Source organism: Anomalospiza imberbis, chromosome 3 (genome assembly GCF_031753505.1).
Source record: "Anomalospiza imberbis isolate Cuckoo-Finch-1a 21T00152 chromosome 3, ASM3175350v1, whole genome shotgun sequence".
Taxonomy (NCBI): Eukaryota; Metazoa; Chordata; class Aves; order Passeriformes; family Viduidae; genus Anomalospiza; species Anomalospiza imberbis.
This window is the reverse complement of record NC_089683.1, coordinates 102123965-102143263: the sequence shown is the minus strand read 5'-3', so window position 1 is coordinate 102143263 and position 19299 is coordinate 102123965. Positions and strand designations below refer to the sequence as shown.

Here is a 19299-nt window from a genome sequence, read left to right as displayed (position 1 = left end):
TAAGCGGATGGCTTCTCTCTTCTTTATCCCTGTATTTCTGTGTACCGGCCTAGTGTCTGACATTCCTGCTAATGTGGGAATCCAGGGTCCAAGCAATGACTGTGCTTGGCTGAGATGTGTTGCTTGCCCTTGGGTTTCCACCTCTTCCAGGCAAATGCCCTGTTTTGAGGGAACAGAAGCTCCTTGCAGCCTCCAAAATTCACAGCACAACTAATGTTGAATGCTCAGAAATCCTCCTAGCTGGAATTTCCTAGCTAATGCTATTTATTTCAACTTTCCCCTTCTGCTTTAATTGAGAGAGGATTAAAGCACTGGGAGGAGAGAGCTGTCATTACACAGGCTAGGAATTCTGTATTCCCACCTCAGATTTCGATTCAATTTGGGGATCGTGTGGAATTCCTCTGAGGCCAAGTGGATTTGGATGTCAAATCCAGAAAACAATTTCCCTGTTTCATGTGATGTGGGTGTGTCACAATCCCTTTGGCCTTGCCCCTCCATTACCTGACCAGGCTGTGCTGCACCTCAGCTGCACTTCCACTGGACTTGAGCTCAGCCTCAGTTCTTGTGGGGAACACAAAGTCCAGCCAATGCTTCTGCCTTTCAGGTTCCACCAACAGCACTTCCAGTAGCTCTGCTAGCAAATATTAAAACCTACTCACTGCCAATAAAGCACTAAGGATCTGTCCTTCAAGGCTACCTTTGATGTGATGGTCTCAAAGCAAATGGAAACATTGAATGCATGGAGTAATAAATCCTAACTTCACTGTGCCATAATGGATGATGCCCTGTCCTGAGGGCCCAGAGCCCGGCAGTGATGGAGGTGTAAAAGATCCAAACTAAAACTGGTGTTATGGCATCTTCAGCAAACCATCTTTGTTGCCTCTGGTGAGTCCAAGTCAAATGCTTCATTTGAGAGTTTCTATACAGAAAAGAGACCCCAAGCAAGCTTTTCCTGAAATTTGTCCCAGAACAAAGTCAGCTCCCCTTGCAGGCTGTGAGCAGCGGGCTCCATGCGCAGTGCTGCAAACCTGACATAAATCAGAAGGTGTTTGCAGCACTCAGCTGGAATAGGGATGAAGAAAAAGGCTTTACTCACTTTATTTTGGCAGGAGCTCATGGTTTATCAGGCCATATACAGCTCCTGCACAGACGTCCCCCTGTGGGAAGCTGTGGCTGCTTCCACCAGCAGGCAGAGGTGGAAATCCAGCCTGGAGGCACCCCAGTGCTGAGGAGCTTTGCCCACAGGTCTCTGGGAGAAGAAAGGTTACAGACAACTTTGGTTCTGGGGTCTCCACACTGCAGTGGGTTTTGGCTGTGGGGGCACTTCAGCCATTTCTGATTAGGTTGAGTGCTTTTGTCCTGTCCTGTGTCCCTGAGTGTTTGCATGCACAGGGACAGATAGCTGGAGAAGAAGGGTGAGAGGCAGGCTATGGACATGTAAGGTCAGCAGCTGATTTTTAGTGCAGTACATGTAAACTCTGCAGGATTATGCAAGAAAAGCCTTCCCTCCCATGTCATGCTTTGTCCTGAGCACTGGTGGCAGTGGGACTTACACCTTGGAGCATATTTGGAAGTATTTAAATGCACAGTTGTGACAGAGGAAGGGGAAAATGGCTTCTCTCCAACCACCCCAGGTGTGGGATATTTTCTGCAAATTGCCATAAGATATGATGCTTCTTTAAGGCTCACAGCTCCTTGAACATGTGTCTCTTTCTAAGGGATGGATTTCCCTCCACATTGACAGAGTTTCTTGCAGTGCAAGTGATGGAAAACGTAGGCAGTTCAATGGGAACAGTCCCTAAAGCTGAGCAGATTCTCCCATTTGTCCAGTTGGGCAAACATCTGCATGTGACCAGAGGCTTCTGAGTTAATCTCACCCTCTTGCAGTTCTGGGTTATCCTTTCATGTGAGTCATAGTTTGTATCTATACAAAGAGAAGCTTTAAACTGCCTCAAGTGAGGTATTTTTCCAGTACTTTAGCAGTAATTAATCATTAAAGTGCCAAGATCAAAGGGTGGGGAACTACAATGTTGGTATGTTCTTATGATCACATTGTGGCCAGTTCCTCATAAATCCTGGTATTTTGTGAGTTTCAAATCAAATCTCCCATGGAGAATGATTTGGCAACAAGATGGTGGGCTGCTTTTCTTTGCACCTTTCAGAAGTGAGAGGAGTTTTGACTCCATGAGGAATGCAGAGTCAGCCCCACAACAAAAAGACCAGCCATTATTTTGGACATCTTGGCACCCAAACAAGCCAGTGATTTAGGCACAGATATTAAAACTCAGTCTTATGGAGTGAGAGTCCCTGTCCTGAAGATCTGGTAGCTCAGTCAGAGAAGCAGTGAAATGGTGGGAGCCTGGAGCCTATCTCAGGGGTAACTTAAGGCAGTTAAGGGTGTGAACCTCACTGTGAGCCAGCAAGACTTACTATTGAAGTGCTTAAGTTACTTCTGAAAGTGAAGCTTTTAAAATAATGCTGCTGCTTTTGAAAAAAACGTAGCCTAAGGCCGTGACTTCAGCGAAGCATGAACCTCAGTGCTCAGTGGCTGTGGCTGCAGTCTCCTCACCGGGACAGGCAGCCCTGGCACCTGGGCATCCTCCAACTGCAGGCAGAGGCGTGGGCATGGCAGAGGCTGTGCCTCGTCTTGCTCTGATCTCTGCACCTTGCCAGGGCGGGCATCGGGTCCTGCCTCCTGCAGTAGCCACAGGGCTCACTTTCCCTCTTTGTTGGGGTTAACTGCTGTGAAATCTGCAGCACCCAAATGCTTGGGATCTGGGGAAAAGCAGCTTTTGTGCCCATGCCTTATTAAAGATTGAGAGAGGAGCACAGGGAGTGCAGACAGGTCCTGCTGCTGGTGCCCACCCGTGCATGGGAGCGCCTGAGTCCAGCTCCTCTGGAGGAGAGGGATGGGGTTGTTTTGGTTCTGTGGGGACTGAGCAGACCAAAGGGCTCGGTGTTTTGTGTCTGGAGCAGGAGAGACTGGGGAGCAGCAAAGCAGAGGTGAGGCAGGGATTGAAGGAGGGGCAGGGCAAGATAACCAAAAGCCAGCAGCACAAGTAACAAAGCATCTGTAATATTAACGGCCACTAATGGCTGTCCTAGAAGGAGACAACGGAATGCAGCAATAGCATTTCTGAAATGCCTTTTTTCCCATAATATGGGATGCTTACAAAGGCGACTATTCCTCCTCTGAAAGAAAAATAATTCCTTTTTGCTCCCTTTCATTCTTTCTCTTGTGGGACGCCTGGGACTTGACAGCGTGGGCTCTTGTCCAAAATTTGTTCTGACCTAGATTTTAATCTCTGCTTTTTTCCCCTTACCTTCTGCTTAGCTGGCTACTACCTCTAGAAGACACACATATAATCTATAAAACATTTGTGTTTCCCAGTCATTTCTATTTTCAGGAGATACTCAAGACTGCAACAAAAAGTTTTAAATTTCAGGGACCATAAATGTTTTGGGCTGCCAGGGCCACCTTAATAAGTATAATTGTCAAGGGATATGCAGAGCTTTATTTTGTAACCCCCTGGTTGTAACAGATCAAAAGCAAAGACAAAATGAGGGAAAAAGAGGGAACAAACTTATACCCTGGGAACAGTCGTACTTATCAGTGATGCAGGGCAGGTTGCTGGAAGAACAAAGGTGCAGAGTCAGACGTGAAGGGTCCTGATTACCTGTGCAGTTTATTGAAAATAAAATTTTGTTGGGACAAGTGTTTGTCTGGTGGGAAGCTGTAAACACGGCTTTTCATAGGGAAAGGCAGTGCAAGCCATTCCCTGCTGGGGGTTAGAACCACCTGGTTGTCACATCTTGGTGCTGCCAAGGAGCACAGCCTTCCCCAGCAAGGAGGGGATGTCTGAGGGAGAGCTGAGCTTTCCCAAGGGATGGAGATCTGCCCTGCTGGCGCACCTGGCCCTTCTGCAGCCAGGCACGCCCACGGGGACAGGTGTTGGGGAGGATTTCCCAGCGTGCTGCTCATGGCAGCACTGGTCAAGCACCGAGCAACCCCAGCACTTGGGCAGCCTTCAGCAGCAGCACTCAGGGGGTTTGTCCCTCTGCCTCCCCTCCAAACCCAGGTGTGTGCACACCCTGCATTCTGTGGTGACTCCTTGAAGAGGGGGAGGTGATGGTGCAGCCCCACCGCCCCTCTCCTTTAGGTGTGCACCACCCAGTGCAATTCATCCGCTAATCCTGGTTGATGAGCCAGAAAGAATGTTTCAAGAATGTTTCATCCCTTGGTAATTTTGTTAACTTCTCCTGGCAACAAAAACAAGGGCAGGTAATGAAGTTGTTTGAAAGAGTGTGAAACCTAGAGAGCATTTGGGAAGGGTTTGGAGGCAGATGCAGGACCTCTCCACATGGCTCCTCACTTCATCTGGGACATGAAAAAAACCCAAACAACCTTGTGGGATACTAATTCAGTCCTTGGTTTCTTTCTTGTATCAATTCCGCTAACTGTGCCTTAAATTTGGGCCAGATGCACGCTGGTTTTATGATGTGGTACTGTGGGGAAGTCTGGGCTGGATCTAACAGAGGCTCTGCTAACGGGGCTGCTCCTTCAGGGAGCTTGGGATGTTCCAGCTATTCCCAGTGGAATGCCTTCAGCAGGAATGAGTGGTTGGGGGTACCAGGTGGGTAAGGTGACTGGGGCTCTGTCCTGTCAGTGTGGTGAGAGGAGCAGAACACTTTCTGACACCCTGGATTTTGCAGGGCGCCTTCCCTTGTTTGGGCAGAAAATGCCAGGTTTTGTTCAGGCTCATTCCTGAGTCAGCTGTGTGCTGCTGCAGGACCACATCCATACATCGCCAGGGCACATGCTGCTCCTTGTCCAAATGGACAAAACAGGCCAAGAGGGATCGTGCTCATCCTGGGGTCTCATCCCCCCACAGCAGGGCTCAGAAGCAGCACAGCTCACGAGTCCAGTTTAGCGCTCAGCACCATCTCACATTCAAAACCTAATCACGAGACTGTCCTGCTCCTTTCTGATCATGTCACATCCCAAAAGCTTTATGGAGGATCAACCAAATCTCCTGTGTTTTCATTTGCTAAGCTCAGTCAAGTGATACAAAGCCCAGAGTGCTTTTTCTGCCAGTGTGAATTTGCAGTGATTAAATTCCATTTTTGTGAGGGTTAATTTTCATGGACAGATATGAATAATTATCTGTTAATATGCTTAAGAATCATAAGGAATAGTTGGTAGTCTCTACAGCTACTTAGCTAACTGAAATGGGCATAATTCTTTTGAATTTAGGCTCTGTAATTGTGTTGTCCCTTTTTTTGTTCTCTCCTAATAATCTGATCCCTGTCTTCACATCTTTTCTCCTCTTTACCCACCATTTTTTTCTCAGCTCAAATTGTTTTGTCATCACCTCTTCTTAAATCTGCCGGATGATACAGAGATTGAGAATATTGAGATGACTAAAAACAAGGACCCTGTGCAAGTGTTTGTAGGTATAATTTAAAAACAAAATTCAAAAATGCCCTCCTAAGGCAATGAGTTTCTCACAGTATAAAACTTCCTACCCTTGTTGCTACTGTGCAAGAATTTGGGGCTGTGAGTGAGCAAAGCCACCTCAACACCAGCCTGTTGCACCACATGTGCTTTATGTAATAAATAAATGCATCTTATTATATATTTATTATATTTATTATAGATTTAAGAGGCAAATTATTGGGGTTTGTACAGGACTAAATGACTGAATTCTATGGCTAGTGCAATGCAGGGTGGCAAATTGGGATGCAACAGTTTATATACTGTGGACAAACCATTCCAGTGGAACACAGAGTTTGCCCATTTTTTCTGTGCTTTTGATAAATGCAAATAACTTGAAAAGTTCTCAATACAACACAGAACCACAGCAACTTCACTAAATTTACTAAAAATTAAGGGAAACACAGTCAAATATCCTCAAAGAGTAGCATAAACCCAGTAACTTGTGACTCGGGACTGAATTAAATTCCCAGTGAGACACAAGATCTCTTTATTAGACAAATCCATTTCTAGAGAGGATTCATTCAGGGAAAAAGTTCTTTTACAGCAGAAACACTTTAAAATACAATTTACCCTCTATTTTTATCTGTCTTTAGGCCCTGTTAGCTGAGCAGCTGTGGTGCTGATGAACTCAAATTTATGCTCTCACAGGGGCATCAGCCATTACTGTGTTCACGTGCCTGAGGTGGTACCAGGCAAGACAATCACCCACAGCTCATTTCTTCTTCCCAATTGCTTAGTCCTTGAATCCCTCAAGGAGGCCACCAGCAACTCGTCCTCAAGAGGCTGACACCCCTACTTCCCTTTGGGATGTGATCATTCCAGCAGGGTCTCACTTGAAGCCCTGCCCACACAGACCTCTGTGCTGTGGCAGATGGGACATGCTTCCCAGCTGCTTTCCAAAGCCTGGCACAGGAAAACATGGAGAGGATGTATTATCATTTCCCTGGCCATTGCAGGTGCAAAGAATTCAGTAACAATATTTGTTCTGGAGCCAAATTGCTCTCAGACTGCCTCTGATGTTTATCCAGTTGAGGAGAATTACCCAGCTCTTGGGCTGTGCAAGTAACTGGGTAAGAATTCCCAGACAGGGTATTTTTCTTCCTTTTATTTTATTCCCTTTTGAAACATGTGTCTAGACAAGTGACAGGCAAATGTCAATGGTTTGGTTGCACAGTTGAATTGTACCTGAATATTTCCTCCCACTGGAGGAAAATCCATCCCCCTGAATGCACTCGACCTGCCCCAGTTCCTGGAAATTGGGCTGAGAGCCTCAGGAGAACAGCCTGTCTTGGGAGCTTTTCATCTCCTGATGTCGGGGAGTTCAAAGACCTTGAAGCCATAGAGCTTTTGCAAATACTGTGCCCTTTGGATTCCAGATTCTGTTGCAAACCAAGAAACAGCCAGTAAGTAAAAAATGGTAAAAAACTTTAAATACATATGTCTATTACTGGCTAACCCTCCAAACCTTAACATAACAGAAAGCTGTTCTTAGTTCCAATTAAAAATGCAGGTTGATAACAGAAGAAGTGTTAGAACCCCCTTTTAAGCTCATTTAGACCTGAAGCTTACTGCCAGTAGCAGGCTGCCCTGGTGCCTGTGGCACAGAGCACTGCAGATGCTGCATATTCCCATGGAATGGGCTATGCAGGACGTTTTACTGGAAAAGCTCATGGTCGTAGTCACAGGCTCTTTGCTGAGCTAGACAGATGCAGTTTGACAAATCCATTTGATTCCAGTAGGATTTGACATGGATTACATCTGTGGCTCGGCTGATAGCAACATTTGCAGTACTGGATCAATAACTTCCTGCTCTAAAATAATGACAAAGCCAGGGCTATTTACTGGAAACTGTTAATTAAGGGTAAGTGAAGGCAGTCAGGAGTCTGTTAGATTGTCTGTCCATCCATTTGGTTACTTATTTGTCCAACCAGTGCTGCAGCTGCTCCTACCCCTGGGCAATGGACAACCAAGTGTTTTGGTAAAGTCTGTCTCATTTATACTACGTCATAATTTCAAAAATTATTTTGGATGTGGGTTTTACTTTAGTAAGTCCTCCTAGAAACATGCTCCATCTCAGCTGGGGCACTTCCCTCAGGTTTTGTTCTGCTGTGGAGGTAGGAAGGGGGTGGGAGAGGTCTGGTTCCAAAGGCAGAGCTTTGGTGTGGCTCTGGTCTCTCCACCACACACTGGCTCATGCTGACACACAGCAAATACCTGAGCTGAGCCAAAGCACCTAACTCAGTGTGGGAGCAGAGGCTCACTGCCATAAATCAGGTAGGAAAAGGGAAAACCACTGATTTCTGCCAGCCAGCACTTCATTCCTGTTCTTATTCTCCAGTTAGCAATCTATAAAAAAACTATTGCAAGACTTGACTCTTCTCTCCAGAGCCAGCAACGTCCTCTGTGCCAAGTGGAACAATAATTCAAAATAGGGCAGACCTAGGAGAGAGTTAGATGGGGTTAGGAAGCAAATTCCAGAACTCCTGCTCCACTGCACCTGGTTCCTTACTGCTAAAGGCTGAGTAAGGAGAAACTCAATATTGTTGCTCTGCAGCAGCACTGGAAGATTGTAATTTTCATTCCATTCAAATTTTAACATGAAAAAAAAGTATTTATGTGGCTTGATAAGTTCCACGCATCCTTCCCACCTGTTTCCATTGTAATGCAAAAATAGAAACTCTTTAGTTCATATCTTGTTTCCAAGTTGGCAGAGGTCCCTGGGTCGCTCAGTAGTGCTATAACTTAGAGTGTGATGTAGCTCTGTGTCTCTGTCTAAAGAATGAAAGAAAAACTCTTTAGGCAAAGGAGTGCAGTGGTGCAAGACTGGTAATAGATGTCATAGATGGGCTTAGGCTGGAACGAGAGCCAGGTTCCCAGCTACTGTTTGGAAAGGACATCAGAAAATCTGTTTTTCAGGGAAAAAAAGATTATATAAAAATTATGTTTCTGCCTAAGAAATGAATGCTTAGCCCAAAAGAATGCAGGTAACCACAAAGACCCTCCCAAAAAACCTGTCCTTAGTTGAGCGTTACTGATCCAAGGGAAGCCACTGAGCCGCCCCAGCCTGAGGAGCTGCTTCATGTACAGCTTGTCAACATGGAGAAAAGTTCTTTTTTAAACTGAGGGGGATGTCAAGAATAAAAGACTTTAGTGAATAATCCTGAATAAGGAGTAAGCATTTAAACAAAGAGGCACTGTGGAATTTACAGACAAATGCATTAATTGGTCTGTTGTAAAATGGATGGCATTTTACTCAAGGGTGCAGTTAGACACTTCCAGCCTTTCAAATTTCCACCAGGTATTAGAGGCTAAGTGCTAAAGAAGATAAAAAAGAGATGCTAATCAGTGATGGAATTGGATCTGTCCTGAGAGTTTTGATAGGTTCAGGCTGGACATCAGGAGGAATTTCTTCCATGGCAAGGTTGGTAACTTTGCGGTGGGCTGTCCAGGGAGGTGGTGGAGTCAGACTCCTTGGAATTGTTCAAGAAATGACTGAATATGGCACTCGGTGCCACTGTCTGGTTGACAGGGTGGTGATCAAAGTTGACTCAATGATCTCAGAGGTCTTTTTGAATGAACCTCAGTGATTCTGTGATAGGATGTGTGATAATGATGCATTATCCCATCTCCAGCACACCTGGACTGGCTTCAGTGCTGAGATCACTGTCCTGCAGCTGGTGAAAGGCACAGCATCAGAATGGAGAAATTCAGCTGGACAGTCTGGAAGTGCCTACACCTCCATCACTTCCCACCCAGCCACGTTAGACCTCCCTTTCTGTGCACAGAAATAACAGTTCCAGCATGGTAGGGTGCTGATGTCACATGTGCAGTTCCTACTGCACTGCAGGAACACTGATTGCTTTTATGCTTTGGAGTCAATGAGAAGAAAAAAGAAAAGTAAAAAAGAACTCATTCTGCCTCAGCTCTTTGGCAGAAGAGCAATAATTTCAGTTCACACCCCCCACCAGTGCTCTGCTGGGTTACAGCAGTGGTGTTGCCTGCAATGAAACACCACAGCTGTGCTCTGCTCCGCCTGAGACAGGAATGAAATGTTCTCTCCTCCTCTTCTGTTTGCAATATGGGCAACAGGATTTTGGATTACATTACCTAAGTGGTCAACATCCAAATTATTTGTCCAGACATAGTACAGCAGGGCAAAGAATCCCACCCAAAAAACCTGTGTTGTTACTTCAAATATGTATCTGAGTATTTCCATGCTTGCAGCTCTCTTGTGTAGGTGTCTAGTGATTCCCACTGATTACATAACCATATGTTTTATTTTGCTCTTAAAAAAAACAAAAAAACAAGAGATATAACACATTTTTGTTACATGTTAGATCAGTTAAAATAACATATATAATAACCCTGCCCTGACTGAATTTAATGCCACTATTCCCTGATTCAGGATTAGGCCCCAGTGAGGAAAAGTGGAAGTGTATGGAAGTGGTTGGGACTCTAAATGCAGTCCCTCTACACTGGGGACACACTGATCTCATTTAGTACAGAAATAATATTTTTCCATGACCTGGATGTACACAGATGGTCCAGTCCTGCACAGTACAGGAAAAGCTCCCGCTGAACTAAGAAGAGGAAAATCAGGTTGAGGATTTGGGATTGCAATTGATGCCACTACAGCAGGATCAGCATGGTTGGAAATATGCAGATATTGCATTTTTTCTTTGGAAAAAGTTGTGGTCCAAACATGGTGCTCAACTCTGAAGAGTCACAGCAAGAACTGTACAATTCCTGAAGTAAATCTCGGCTCCCCTTTCACTGAGGCTCTCTGCAAGCACCAGGGTCATGTTTGGGATACAATTTTGCAGTGGATTATCTGCATGTCCAGCAAACAGGTTCTCCAGGTGCAAAGTGGTGCATGGAGCAACACCCAGAGAGGTAACACTTAGAAACTCCTGATAACTCCATATGCCACCACAACAGAGCCAGGACAGAGTCACAGCACTCAGGGATGCTTTCCAGACACAGGGCTTTCAAGGATGAGGCACAAGATGAGTCTCAGGTGAAGTTTATCACAGGTTTGGCCCTTCCTGCCAAACCCTGGGGCAGCAGACTGACGAGGAAGTGAGAATGACATGGGGTAAGAGAGCAGAGGTGACATTTAGTGACACAAGGAAATGGCCTGGCAATGCTAACTGCCCTGTGGGGTTTCACACTGCCATGAGGGCTAAGCCTCCAGGAGAACTGGATCTGTACCGTGATACAGCAAAGGGAAAAATCTCTTCAGCCAGAGTGTGCAAGCAGGGCAGTCTCAGGAAAACTCGCTTCCAGTGTAGCTGAGAATTGCATGACAGGAGGGCAGCTGAGAGCAGCAATGGGCATCTTCCAGGCACACCAAGCCAAGCCCACCTCTCAGCTCTCCTGCAATAGGGAATTCAGGACAGATTCTCTGGGTTTGGCTGGTGAACTTCAGGAATTCGGTACCAAAGGTATGCATTTCACCTGTAAACAGAAGTGATTCTGTATCTGGCAACAAAAGGCACTGTTGCAGCAGAGTCTTTCTTACCAGCCTGTGTTCCATGGTCTGCACAAGCTACAGGGACAGACTCAGTTATTAAAAACAATAAGCCGACAAATTATATATCCCTGCCTGGGGAATGAAATACTTGACACACCAGATGGGCCTTCTTATCACTGATTTCTCCTGCTTACCCACTCAATATTGGTAACATGCTCAGAGGAGATCAGAGAGATGTGCCAATAAACACAAATGCCTAAAAACTGTCTGCAACAAGGCTTCATGATAGGAGATGACAAAAGAAAGTTCTTTCCTGCAGCTATAAGGAGTTAAAAACTCCTTTTTGGAGGATGGGTATAAATCTCTGAACCTTCACAGTCACTGGAGGTCACTGGTGGGTCCCCTCAAGGCCTTGGCTGGTGTTTGCCACACATCTTTGTGTGAGAGAGGTTTCATGTATTACTTAGAACTGAGTTGTTGTTGAAATACTAATTTGATAGTGTTCATACATATTCAGAAATAATAAATAGTCTGGTAAAATGGATGAACAGAGAGAAGAGAAATTTTGCAGATGATGCAAATGTGGCCACAAAGCACAACTGAAAAGGTTCACGATGCCGAGTGGCTGGGCAGTGAAATGGCTGAGGCAGGGCAGTGTCAACAAAGGCAGAGCACGTGCAGAACACTCACCCTCACTGTACTTCCACACAGATGAGCCCTAAAAACATTGAGCAAAGAGAGCTGGGAGGCCTCTGCAAATATAATTTAAAGTCCATCAGAAGAGACAACAATCATGTTAGCAATGAGCTGGCAAAGAGGCAGGAACAAATTAGAAAACATCATTACAGCACTCCTCAGTGAAACTGCATTTCCATGGTAGAATTTTCTGGCCATGGAACTCCAGAAGAGTTGGGCCGAACTGGAAAGCACAGGAAGGAAAGCATTCAGGATGAGGAGAGACGGGCACAGTTTCCACAAAGATGGAAAAATAAGCAGATGAAGAGCCTTTAGGGTGGAAAGGGGTGACAGAAGCAGGAGGTTCAGTAAAGCTCTGTCAGATCATGACTGACACAGAAAAAAGCAAATAGGAACTGGCTGTTCACTGGTTCTCCTAAGAATTAGAAGGATCTGGTGGTGCTGTCACACAAGAAGGTTTAAACCAACAGAAGGAAGTACTTTTTCATACAAAGCATAATTAAATTGTGGAAGTCATTGCCACAGGATGTTGTGGAGGCCAAAAGTTATAAATGGCTTGAGAAAGGGATCAAAAACATTTGAGGAGGATAGATCATGGGTGGCTGTTAAAACACACTGGTCTGGAGGCAGCCTCTACCTCGGGAAGTCCATAAACCGTGGATTGCCTGGAGCGAGGAGGGTACAGCAGGGGAGAGATTGATTCTGCATTGCCTGCATCACCTCCTGGCTATGCTGGGAGGTGGGATGCTAGGAGATGGGATACTGGCCCATGTGGCCTTTCACTGTGACACTGGTCAGGTCCCAGCTCTCCTTACCTTAACTAAAAAACAAAAAAAACCAAAAAACAACCAAAACACAACCTAAAACAGAAGAGAGGGAAGAGGCAGCCCCAGCCCTCCACACACTGTTAGTAGGCAGCCTGGTAGTTGTTTTATTTTCTTTAGAGTGGACTTTGTGTTGCAAGTGGCAGGAAGCCATGAACCACAAAAATAAAATAATTCTAACCCGAGTGCTAAGTAAGGAAAACAAAGATGGCTCAGCAATTAGCAGCATTATATATGTTAGTACTAAGTAACAACAGATGTCAGGACTTGTGCCCTCTGCATTCCTCGCAATCCTTCGGAAACCAAAGCCTTTTGACGTCGCTATACATTATTGCAGTTATTTTGGGGCTGGGAGAACAGCAAAGGCTCTTTGAGTACTCAGATATGTAGGTTGCTAGGACTGGTTGGGTCTTACCTGCATGTCCCTCCCCATCCTGTGTCCCTCTGCTGCCTTCCCAGGCTGGTGTGTGCTGCAAACCCTGCTCTGTAAAGACATGCGCTGGCCATGAGTCATTAGCAAGCATGCGAAGCTAATTGGCAAAATACTCATAAAAGATTTTGAAGGTGGGTTAATTACAATTCGTTACACTGTAAACTGTCCCCAGGCTATTGTTAAAAAATGCAGGAGTTTCAAGGTCCAGTATTTTATGATTCATTTTGCCATGCAGTGAAAAACAGACTCTATATCAAACTACATTCATTATAGTTAAGACCACAAAATCTTTATTGGTTTTCCCAACATTCCCTCCTTGTTATATGCATTCATATGGACTGCACATTTCTAGCAATTGGCAAGAAGGCATGAAATAAAATTTATTATATTTTCTTACCTTTTACTTGGTGCAACCTTAAAAACTGCCTGTTCTCCTTGCTTTACCTCTTCCCAACTCAATTTGAGCTGATAGGATGGGACACCAAAAATAAACAGAGCAATGACTGGGAACAGCTTTGCCACACTGATGATTTGGTGTGACAAACCTGAATGCTGCATGTGCACACAGGAACCTCAGCTCCAAAAGGATACTGGTAATGAAATGGAAATAGTTTCTCCTTCTAGTATAATAGATAATTTTTTAAAAATTTAGAATATACACATATTTATCAGTCACTGGTATTTCCAGATGGAGGCTCTTGTAGCTAAACCGAGGATGCACCTTCAGAGAGACAAAGGCACCTCTTTACTTACAGGAGTGATACTCCCCACATGCTCTGTTGGACCTTTGTCTCCTCAGAGCCAAATTCTCCAGCTTATAAAATAACAGAGCCGTTGACTGTCTTTGCTGATGCCAGGACTGTCAAATACTAGTGAGTAACTTGGTTTAATTCTCAATACTGCTGTGTTGAGAAAAATTTAATAGAGGACCCAGCTGTGACCCCTGTGGGAGCAAAGCCAAGTGCTGCTCATCAGTGCCACCTTTGTGCCCTTCTCCAGCGTGCTCCTTATCTCCTTGTGCTGGCTGGCACTTGGGCACTCCTTTGAGGCTTAAATGGTGCCATTCAGCCAGGCTTTGCTGAGCTCTGCTTCTGCAAATCCAGGGGACCCTCTCTCTTGGGCTGGCCACGCCTGTGTGTGACTGCACGCAGTCCTGCTCTGCAGGTACAAATATGTTCCTCAGAGAGTCGTTGTGGGCATTCCTGGCTCGGCCAAGCTAATTTTGGGGTTAACACATAAACATATCATTATTGCAAAGTAAATGATGGAGGTAGCCAGGGACTATGGCTCTCCCCCATGAAAAACGTTGACATGGATGGATTTGGTTCTTTCAGTTAATATTTTACTTTTTGACTTTTTTGAGGTGATGGGGAGAGAGAGAACACTGAAGAAATCTCTCACTCAGGCAATCATCAAATTGCTGGTCTTTGTTTTTTCTTGTTGAAACCTCTAAATATTTCAATGAAACTGGACATTTTTGGAGGCAAAGTTTCTCATTCAATTGAAAAATGCCTTCTCCATTACAAAAGAATATTAATAGCAAAAACCAACTCAAACCCTTCCAGCTTGAAATTGGCCTCATAGGAATATCAGTTTGTTCTGGTAAGATTCTGTAATGGATTTATTGCAGCGTGCAATGTTTTTGTTTGCATTAACGTAGTGTGAAGTGATAAATATCTTGGGTTGGTTCTTTTGTCTGAGGTTTCTCTAGGAAACTGAATTTTCTTAAATGACAGTCAGAACTGCCATATTTATTAGGACCAGGACTCTGGTTCCCAGCAGAGACGTGCAGAGAAGAGAGAAAACTAACCTGAGCACTTATGATACTTGGTCTGGGTGTTTTGCCAGGCTCCACATCTACTCTGTCACCCTGGGGCTGATCCCTTCTGAATGATGCCACTGGATGCCATCAGGAATGGAACTCAAGGGGTCACCTGCAGGATTTACAATGGGGGCACTTTCCTACTGGAGATGCACCACATGGATGTGCCTCTTGCTTCCCCTCCTGAAATGGTCTGGTGGGGACCAAGAACTGGGCAAATCCCAGAAGGTTTTCCCAGTGCAGCAGCCAGAGCTCAGCTGGGTTTTCAAAGTCGGCGAGCATTGGGAGCAAAGAACTTGGAAATCAGAGTTTCAGTGACAGTGATATTTATGGGTACTCTGACTAATCTTTGTGCCTGGGACCTAACAACTATATCCAAAAACATTAGCAAATATTCTTTTGCCTTGTTTTGTTTTGGTAAGAATTATAGCTGTTCCTGTTGCCTTCTCACCTGGGATCAGCACATGGAGCAACTCCAGCAGATTTGCTTCGTGACATTGAGCAATGTCAGTGCTGTCATTGGACAGATGGACCAGTGATTGAAATGGAAACAAAGGAGGAACAAATGAATGACCAAACTTTTCCAAACTCTCCCAGATATTTGTTTCTAGTGGTGGAGATATTTTGCAAGTGGCAGGTGTCAGTATAAAGTACTGAATTCTTCATTCTCCCTTTGGCCTCATTATAAATGTGGTATTTGTTTTTAAACTAGGCTGATATTTTTCATCACTCCTTTTTAGAGTCATACTTCTGTAAGGCTCACAGATGCCGAATTTGGGCAGGACCTTTTAGCCACAATATAATATATAGTATATAATATATAATACATGAAGCTCCAAAATTTCAGAGGCTCCATTAAGAATTCTGTGCAGAAATTGGGATTTTTGCCATTGGCTTGACTGGCTCCAAAATTATACCCTTGCTGCTCCTTGGAAGTCATCTTTGATTTGGAAATGATCTTGACAAGTGCTGTGATCCATTGCTCTCCAAGGAGATTCCTGCTACTTCATTGTTTCGACAAGGCTGTAAATAAGAGAAGAGCTTTACTCATCCAGTGCTCCTCCAGTCCCAGCTCAACTCAGAGTACTCAGCAATGGGCAACAACAAAATGTTAGTCGAATTCCTTTAAATCTCAAAACAAATGTTGAGTAGAGCTTCTTCAAGGCTGCAGAAAACTCTCCATGGGAAACTGTCAACATTTCTATTTAATATATTGTCTCACTATTTGGAATCTGTGAATCAACTGGTGAAGTGTTCAGGAAAAGAAAATTTTTTTAGCTATTAGGAATATATATCTATGTGAGTTTATACACATAAAATGTAAACATTCTTCTATCGCAAACAGACATACCACCTAGATAAGGTTTTTCCTTGCCAACTATGTGTATATGTGATATTTATATATGACAAGAGGAAAGTTTTCAGCCAGCTCCAGCTGGGAGCCAGTCACCTTGAAGGCAGAGCTGTTTTTCACTTGTTTGTTTAACAAAGTGCATTTTGGCAAATGGGCTTTTCTCACCAGGAGCTGGACACCCCAAAATCTGCTCTGGGATGTTCTGGCCTTGGGATTGACCTTCCCTGTTGGTGCTTCCAGTCACTGGCATCACACAAGGTCTCTGGACTTTTCCATGCAGGTGTTTAGGGAGAGAGTGGGGCCCACCTGACCATCTGTGGCAAAAATCCCGCTGACCTCAGCAAACCTGGATTTCACTCCCAGTCCTGGAAGATTTTTACAGATATGCAAATAAACACTGTCCCTCTCCCTTGATTAAAGCCTCCCCCTTTTGCACTGTCCATGGTATTAACTTTCAGTTCTTTCAATCCCTTCTCTCAATCCAGGCCCAGTGGAAGGACCCCCTTCCTTTGCTTCCACTGAAATTCATCCAGGTTGGTGGAAGTTCCTTGCTGAAGGCCCCTCATGTAAGGTGCTTCCTCCAGTAAATTCAAAGGGATAAGACATCTCACAATTGGCTTTTATAACCTTACAAAGAGAAAAGTCTGGCTCAAAGCTGCTGACTTTTTATCTAGCAGAGAGAGATGCTCAGGGATGTGCAGTACTTCCCCTCAGCAAGCCAAACCTTGCAACTCAGAGCAGGGAAAAGTGTCAGAAATGGTTGCCCACACAAGGCACCATGTCCAGCTTTGTGTGACGGCACAGCCACCACGTTTGGAGCCAACAGCTTCCCAGCAGAGATGCCTTCTTTGTCATCTTTGACAACTTTGATGGGATCACTGCCATGAAGGCACCTGGAGCCCTTCAGTGAATTCAGGTGCCTTTTGTGATCCTTCCCACTGAGATGGAGCAGCAACACTGGATTTGCTCACCATATTTATGTCATGATGAGCACCTCCAGGCAGGGCACTCTTACAGCATTTCTGTACAATATCTGATAGAAGGCCCTTGCCTCAGCTCAGCCAGTGCTACATGAAGGCAAATAGCAGTGCTTGGCAGGCTGCAGATTTCCAGCTAGAAATCTAACACCAAATAGTTCTCATTCTCTTCTGCTCTTGACACTTGGCCTTATTCAGGATTGTTTTGTTTTGGTTTGTTTTTTTAAAGAAGGTACAAGACCAGATCCTGAGGGGCCTCTATCTCCGATTCCCATTACGGTTTACATTTCACTCACTGGCAGACTGTCTCAGAAGTGTCCCAGGGTTTCCCCTTCAGATTTTAAACCAGCAAAAAGCAAGACAGCATGACCTCTCTCTCTGGTCCTGAAGCTGCAGCTGTAATCAGAAGCTTTATGATGAAGTTCAGCTGGAAGAGAAAAAAAAGAAAAAAAAAAAAAACAACAACAACAAAATGCAAACCAAAACAGGGGAATGCCATCAAAGTCTTTCAAAGTCAGAAATTCATTTTACCTTTGTCAATGGCTGTGGTTTTCAAGGATAAAGATCAAAGTGCTGACCATGGGCAGAGCTCTGACGAACACCGAGCTCAGCCTGTGGAAGCCTGGCATTAGTGCCACAGTTAGACTGTGTCTAGACGGGCACGGGGTGCTCGTGCCAGCTTTGGCAAACTCGGCACCCAAGTGCTTGCATCAGAGCTGGAGCACGAAGAGTGAGGCATCCAAATTGGCGAGGGGAGAGAGCAATCAGACTCCAGCAGAGTGGAACTGGACAAAGGAAACTTAGGGGAAGAAAAGGGACAGTCAACCAAAAAAAAAAAAAAAAAAAAAAACCTAAAAACCCCACCCCCAGAATGACAGCTGAGATGCACCCATCTTCCAGGTTCTTGCATTGTGGTTAAAGTACACAGAAAGCTTAGGTAACTGGGAAAGTAATGCCAAATTTTTATCAATACAGATGAGCTGGCTTCATATTTCTCCAGCTCTTTCATGTGGAAATGAGACTGCATTTGACAGGGCCAAGCCCATGTTTAAAATAGCTCAGCTGGGATGTGCTTGTGGTGAGGCTTCAGGTGCTTGTGCAGAGAATCCTACATCTGGACCCTTCCTGGGGGCACAGAGTGCCTCCATCTTCCTGCCTTTTCCTCTTCCTCCTGGGGAGCACAGAAAGCTCTTGCTCCATGGGATAAACACACACCAAGCCTGAGCTGATGGACTGTGCAAGGGATAAGGTGGTTTTGGCTGCTGAGTTCCTCCACAGTCCCTTGCACAGACCCTTACAGTTACCTCACTCCCATGTTCCAAAGGAGGAGGTGGGTGAATGGGACAGGACACACACAGGTTCAGCAGCTCAGCTTATTACACCTGGGGCCCTGCACGTGGCACCCCGTGCCTGGCTGAGCCCGAGGCTGTGCTGGCCCAAGGATGGCACACAGGCTGGCACAGGGATGAGCTCTAGAAGTACTGCGTGCTGCTGGGCACCCCCACCACCAACTCAGAGCATCTCAGAGCTGCCCAGGACCTTTAAACCAAACATTGCTCCTCATGGTTACTCTGGCTTCCACCAGCCACAACAAGTTCAAAAGAAACTGCAGATTGATGTGGGCAAACATGATCTCCAATGGATGGAGACAGACCAGAGGAGATATTTTCATAAAGCAGCTAGTTTCAGCTGTGCTTCACACCAGGGAACGTGCTGCCCATTGTCAGGAATACGGGGTAGGACTTGCTGGAACGATGAGCTCAGAGACCGCTCATTGCTATTCTCAGTCCTGCTCCTGACTCACCTGCATGGCCTCGGGTGAGTTACTCGTAGATTTGTGCCTTAGTTTACCCAGTGGTAGTGGCAGAGATAGTTTCACAGAGTGCTGAGAGAATTAGTTAATTAATATTTGGAAAACAGTTTGTGCCTTGACGTCTTTGTGCCTTTGCTTACCCATCAGTAACATCAGAGATAATAACTGTCTCATGGAGAAGTATAAGGATTAATTAATTATTTGAAAAGCAGTGTGAGATTCTTGGATGAAAGGTCCTATGTGAGTAAAACATATCATTAAAAACATCTCCTAGTCCTCTGTGAAGTAAAAATAAAGCTGTAGCTTCTTAGTCATTCAAATAATTAAACCGTAAATACTGTTTATTTTAATCTTCTCTTTAAAAAAATAATCTAATCTAGGCAGTGATACCAGCCAAATAATGAAAAATG

The 19299-nt window shown here is 44.9% G+C and overlaps 1 protein-coding gene and 2 long non-coding RNA genes across 6 annotated transcripts in view; 2 read left to right on the top strand and 1 right to left on the bottom strand.

Moving 5' to 3' along the window:
* Positions 1-19299, top strand: part of BMP2 (bone morphogenetic protein 2) — a 260500-nt gene that overhangs the window by 225338 nt on the left and 15863 nt on the right. The window lies entirely within an intron of this gene.
* Positions 6477-17051, bottom strand: LOC137471636 (uncharacterized). Of its 2 annotated transcripts, XR_010997740.1 has the most exons (5): positions 16552-17051; positions 13321-15768; positions 12906-12974; positions 8146-8269; positions 6477-6876 (listed from the first exon to the last, which is right to left on the bottom strand). It is a non-coding gene; the product is annotated as an uncharacterized lncRNA (long non-coding RNA). The 2 variants fall into 2 exon arrangements; XR_010997739.1 differs by lacking the exon at positions 8146-8269.
* Positions 15640-17875, top strand: LOC137471639 (uncharacterized). Its single transcript, XR_010997742.1, has 2 exons — positions 15640-15770; positions 17379-17875. It is a non-coding gene; the product is annotated as an uncharacterized lncRNA (long non-coding RNA).